Source organism: Taeniopygia guttata, chromosome 35 (genome assembly GCF_048771995.1).
Source record: "Taeniopygia guttata chromosome 35, bTaeGut7.mat, whole genome shotgun sequence".
Taxonomy (NCBI): Eukaryota; Metazoa; Chordata; class Aves; order Passeriformes; family Estrildidae; genus Taeniopygia; species Taeniopygia guttata.
Genome location: NC_133060.1, coordinates 3,776,754 through 3,783,291, shown reverse-complemented (window position 1 = coordinate 3,783,291; position 6,538 = coordinate 3,776,754).

Below are 6,538 nucleotides of genomic sequence, written 5' to 3'. Positions count from 1 at the left end.
AGAGCAGGATGAGGAGAAGTCAGTGCAGAGCCTTAAATGCAGCTTTCCCCACGCCTCCCTGCTCCCAGCTGCACCTCCTCCCCCGGCAGGGCAGGAGACAGGGAATGGGGCCATGCTCAGCTCATCCCCCGCGGCTTCTCCCTCTGCTCAGGGACAGGAGTCGTTCCCTGCTGCACCCTGCCCTCTCTCCCAGCCGAGACTTCTCCAGGAACTTCTCCGAGCCGAGTCCATCCCCTGGGGCACAGCCCCCTCCAAGTGCTGCAGCGTGGGTCACTGTGCCACGGGCTCGGTCCTGCCAGGCCAGGCTGCTCCAGCGGGGCCCCTCTGCCCACGGGGTCACAGCTCCTCTCAGGCATCGCCGAGCTCCAGCCTGGCTCCTCCAGGGGCTGCAGGGGGATCTCTGCATCCCCACGGACCTGCAGGGGGATCTCTGCATCCCCACGGACCTGCAGGGGGATCTCTGCATCCCCATGGAGCTGCAGGGGGATCTCTGCATCCCCACGGAGCTGCGGGGGGATCTCTGCATCCCCACGGACCTGCAGGGGGATCTCTGCATCCCCATGGACCCGCAGGGGGATCTCTGCATCCCCATTGTAATATATGTTATGGAATAATTCGTGCTTATATGAAATATACATGAAATCCATTGTGCTTGTAGAAAAAGATTCTTAAAGTTTTAAAAGACAAGGAGCCGCAGCCGGAAAAGATTGCTAATCACAGATGGCAGAGAAAGAAAGACCTAATTTACAATTGAAAAAACGCGGCTCCCTGCAGAGATGGGCTTTTTCCGGGGACACTGCAGGAGAAGCCCAACATGAAAAATGCATACATGTTCGTTTGATTAGTAGTGATGTATTAACATTTTAATAGTATGGTAAATGTAGTTGTGTAGTTAAAATGAAGCTTTAGTAGTTAAAATAAAAACTATGTATCTGGGTTTTCTTTGAAGGAATGAGATACTCGCTTTGACATAACCCTCACAAAACACCTAAATCTTCCAGAGAACAGGAATTTATGGTTTTCTTATCAGAAGAAGCTAATTTCTTCAGGTCTTGTTCAGACTCCAAGACGCCATGGGCATTAAAGGAAACTGTTCACATATAACAGACAGTGTTTTTTGTTTTAAATAGTATGTATGCATAACCATGAAGGATATATGAATATGCAATAGTGTAGTTTTAAGGGTGATTCCTTAGTTCACAAGGTATGCTTAGTTCACAAGGTTGTGTCTTAAGTGCCCAAGAGCATCCTGACATCTGTAATTCTTTGCTTTTTATTGTCTTGTAATTGTCCTAACTCTAAATTTTCATGACTCTAATTGTATTACTATTTTAATAACCATATTATTATTATTAAAATTTTAAAAGCCAAGTGATTGGCGTTTTTTACAATTATGGTAGCAAAGGATGGTTTCTAACACCTCTCTGCCGGGGCCTTGGAGAGTCAGGGTGAGGAAGAGGGTCCTGCCCTATTTAGGCAGCCTCGCTCTGTTCCCCTGGTGTGTGACCACAGACACAGGTTATGATCTATGGGCAAAAGGAGACAATAAAACAAAGAAAATGGAAAGGATTCCCTAAAACCGCGCTAATTAGCCCCAAGACTAAAGTGTACACGAAGAACCAAGACCCAAGGACAAAGGATAGGTGAGTATTTGTTGGGAAGGGGCGGATAAGGGGGGAATGAATGTGTGTGGCAGAAGCTGCTGGGTATCCCAGACTTGCCAAGTGATTGCTGTAGTCCCTCATGCTGCTTTTCGTCTTTTTCATGTGAAAAACGGCCAGTAAAGTGACAAAGGGAGTGATAAAAAAGAGAGAATCCCCCCCAGAGAAACTGGGACTGGGTCTTAGGAAGAAGAGGAACCCCGTGGAGTGCCGGATGGAGGGATAAGAGTGCCCAAGAGCATCCAGGATTCAAACCTGCTGGGCTGAGGGATTTGCATCCCAAGAGCACCCAGGGTTGCTGGATTGAGGATATGCCCAAGGGGATCTGGGGTTAGAAAACACAGCTGGACTGAGGGATATCCAAGAACACCGGGACTGGCCAGTAACACCTAAAATTCTGCTGGGATGAGAGACATCCAGGATTAAACCTGCTGGGTTGATGGATTAACATTCCAAGAGCACTCAGGGTGTAGATATGTAATTTAGACTGTTTGAAAGTAAAAGGTACCTTGTTGTTGTATGGGAGAGTGAGTGAAAAATAAAAGTGAGTAAATGTAGATGAATGGAAGTATATGTAATGTAGATTGTTTATTTGGAGCTTTATCTCCTTGGAGGGAGGTGGATTGTGTTGAATGGTATTGTGTGAGAAAGGAATTTTTGTGTAGTTGAAAGAAGGTGGTATTCAGATTGTTAGAGAAAATGGGAAAGAGGCAGAGGACCATTAGAAAAGATCTTGGGAAAAGAAAAAAATGGGACAGAAATCGAGTAAGGAGAATGTATGAAAGAAAAAAAGGAGTAAAAAATTACCAATGGAAATACCCCGAGATAGCCCTCTAGGAGTTATGTTTGTAAACTGGGAAAAAAACCCCTTGTACGAGAAAAAAGGACAAGGTAAAGATGATACAATTTTGTATGCTCGAATGGCCAACAAAGGCAATAAAATCTGAGTTTATTGGCCTAGATATGGCTCTTTTTAAAGTTGGATTTGTCAGGCTCTTAATGTATTTGTAAATTCGAAGGAACCTTTTAATTCCGAAGAAAGAGAATATGTCACATGTTGGAGAGGAGATTTTAGGAAAATAAAAATCTTTAAAGTATCCGAAACCTCAGAGAAAAAAACCCGGCTGCGCTGGACAGACTCTGCCCCTCCGTTCCGCGAACGGGAACGGAGGGGCAGAGTCTGTCAACGATCCCACTCCTTTTCTTTTTCTCTTTTTCCCCTCGTGCTCCCCTCCCTTTTCTTTCCCTGTTTTATTTTCTTGGTTTTTTTCTCTGAGGTTTCGGATACTTTAAAGATTTTTATTTTCCTAAAATCTCCTCTCCAACATGTGACATATTCTCTTTCTTCGGAATTAAAAGGTTCCTTCGAATTTACGAATACATTAAGAGCCTGACAAATCCAACTTTAAAAAGAGCCATATCTAGGCAAATAAACTCAGATTTTATTGCCTTTGTTGGCCATTCGAGCATACAAAATTGTATCATCTTTACCTTGTCCTTTTTTCTCGTACAAGGGGTTTTTTTCCCAGTTTACAAACATAACTCCTAGAGGGCTATCTCGGGGTATTTCCATTGGTAATTTTTTACTCCTTTTTTTCTTTCATACATTCTCCTTACTCGATTTCTGTCCCATTTTTTTCTTTTCCCAAGATCTTTTCTAATGGTCCTCTGCCTCTTTCCCATTTTCTCTAACAACCTGAATACCACCTTCTTTCAACTACACAAAAATTCCTTTCTCACACAATACCATTCAACACAATCCACCTCCCTCCAAGGAGATAAAGCTCCAAATAAACAATCTACATTACATATACTTCCATTCATCTACATTTACCGCCGCTGCTGCTTTGCCTCTGCTGGGCACCACCGGCCCGGCCGCCCTTCACCGCGTGCGGGCCGAGCTCGCTCCCGGCTGGGACCCCCGGCACTGCCCCTCCTGTGGCGGTGCCGGCAGCACACCCTGCCCGTGCTCCGCCTTTGCAGGACCAGGGCTCGGCGCTGGGCCCTGCCCTCACCCCTTCCTGCCCGCAGCTCCGTTCCCGGGAACCGCAGCCCCGGCTCCGAGAAACTCTTTCTGTCTGGAGGACGCCCCTTATAGGAGCACGGGAAGTTCAGTTAGGAGGCAACATTCTCCTGACTCTTCCTCACAGCACGGGAGAAAGGCTATAGAAAGAGACTGGGCTAAAGAAATGGATCTATTTCCACTAAGAGAGTTCCTGATGGGAGGGGGTGGAACTGGGTTTGTGAATGCTCCTTTGACTTTTTCTGGGGTCAGGAATTTTAAAAAGGACATCAAAGGGATTTTGGAGGATCCCACAAGCACTGCTGAACAATTAGACCAATTTTTAGGTTCAAACATTTATACTTGGGAAGAAATGCAGTCGATAATAAAGATACTATTTTCTCTGGAAGAAAGGGAAATGATCAGAACTGTAGGCATAAAAACCTGGAGTAAAGAAAATCTACAGGGCCCCCCCCGGAGAGGACAAAATGCCAACTGCACCTCCTGAGTGGGGTCAGAATGAGGAGGAGGGGAGAAAACATATAAATGAGCATTGTAATTTAATTGTTGGAGAAATAGGGGGGAAGCATCTCGGGGGCAAAGTGCTGAGGGACTTTTGGGGCACAGCAGGGGAGGGGGGAGGCTCCGGCTGAGTGGTTTGACAGACTCGGGAGAAATAGGAGGCAGAGTTCCAGAGTGGATCCTGAGAATGATGTGAGAAATGCTTTGTTAAGGATTAACTTTGTGCTTGGCCAGATAAAGGAAAAAATTGAAGATTGGCATGACAAATCATTAGATGATTCAATAAAGGAGGCTCAGAAAGTCTGTGGCCAAAGCCAAACTAAAAGCAAGGATTGTGGCAGTCACCATGCGAGAAAACAATTGCAAGAAAGCAATAAAAAACCCACAGGCACTACTCCTAGATATGATGGTGGTAGAGACAGGGGAACGGGAAAGAATAAAATCCCAATGCAATCAAAGTTTCAGAAACATTGTAAGAATGTCTGCTTTTGCTGTAAGGGCAAAGGTCATTATAAGAGAGATTGTCCTAAGAGGGTAACAGATCTGAGAATTTGTAAAGAGATGGGCACCGAAAAAGAATAAGGATGTCAGAGACTCTATTTTTTGGGGGGACAAATACCATCTAAAGCCTGTGATAACTTTAAAAGTGGGTCCCCAAGAAGAAGAATTGGAGTTTGTGGTAGACACAGGGGCAGAAAGAACCTTTCTGTTAAATATTTTAAAAGGTTATGGCGTAAGCAAAGATACTGTAAAAGTAACAGGAGCTAAAGGAGAGAGTTTCACAGTACCTGTCATTAAAAATGTGATAATAGAGGGAGAAACTAGATTTTGGATGGGGGATGTTTTATTGGTCCCAGGGGCAGGTAGCAATTTATTTGGATGAGATTTACAAGTGAAATTAGGAATAGGGGTTGTTCCAGAAGATGGGAAGATGACAGCCAGACTTTTAAAACTAGGCCAGGAGGATGAAAGAAGAATTAACAAGGAAGTTTGGACTGGGGAGGGAAATAGGAGAGGATTAAATATTGACCCCATAAGGATTACAATTGAAGAAAAAAAAAAATTGTCCCATATGTGTACGGCAGTATCCTATATCTTTAGAAGGATGGGAATGTTTAAAGCCAGTAATAGAAGGACTAATAAAGGATGGGACATTAGAACCTTGTATGCCTCCCCCTAATACCCCTATACTCCCAGTAAAGAAGCCTGATGGGAGCTATAGACTGGTACAAGACTTAAGGGAGGGTAACTAAAGAACTCAGACCCGCTATCCAGTGGTACCAAATCCTTGTACTCTTTTAAGTAAAGTTCCTCCCCAGCATCAGTGGTTTAGTGTAGTGGACCTTAAAGATGCCTTTTGGGCTTGCCCATTAACCCAGGAGAACAAGTCATTTTTACTTTTGAACGGGAGGACCCACTAACTGGGAGAAAACAGCAATTAAGATGGACAAAACTACCACAGGGGTTTACAGAATCCCCAAACTTATTTGGACAAGCTTTAGAAACAATACTACAAACTTTCCCCACTCCCCCTGGAATACTAATTATCCAATATATAGATGATCTTTTAGTTTCTAGGGAAGCTAAAGCTGAAGTTAGAGAGGCTACAATAAAGCTTTTGAATTTTCTTGGGGAAAAAGGATTAAGGGTATCAAAAGGGAAGCTGCAATTTATAGAATCAGAGGTAAAATATCTTGGACACTTGATTAGGAAGGGTAGTTAGAAGCTCAACCCAGACCGAATCACAGGGATTCTATCCCTTCCCCCTCCCTCTTCAAAGGGGGAAATCAGAAAGCTATTCAGATTATTGGGATATTATAGATTATGGATTGAAGGATATACATAGGCAGTAAAATTTTTGAATAAAAAAAATTGACAGAGGGAGATTATATAAAATGGACCAAAAAGGATGATGAAAAACTAAGAAAACTGAAGTTAAAACTAGCCCCAATATCAACTTTAAGCTTACCTTCACTAGCAAAACCCTTTCATCTGTACATAAATGAAGAAAAGGGGGTAGCTCATAGGGTTTTGTTTCAGGAGTGGGGAGGAGTAAAGAGACCCGTGGCTTATTTTTCAAAGATGTGGGATCCAGTAAATCAAGGCTGGCCAGTGTGTATTCAACCTACAGCAGCTACTGCAATCCTTGTAGAGGAAAGTCATAAACTGACTTTGGAGGTAAATTAATTGTGTGCACACCTCATGCAGGATGAAATTTCTTCCAATTTGCATTGTGATAACTTACTGTACTCTAAGATTGAAAAAATAGTTTACAGCTGTGACATAGCAAAACCTGCTATTAATTTGAGTCAATGCAGGCTGTTCAATCAAGTGTTCTCAGTGTGTAAAGTTA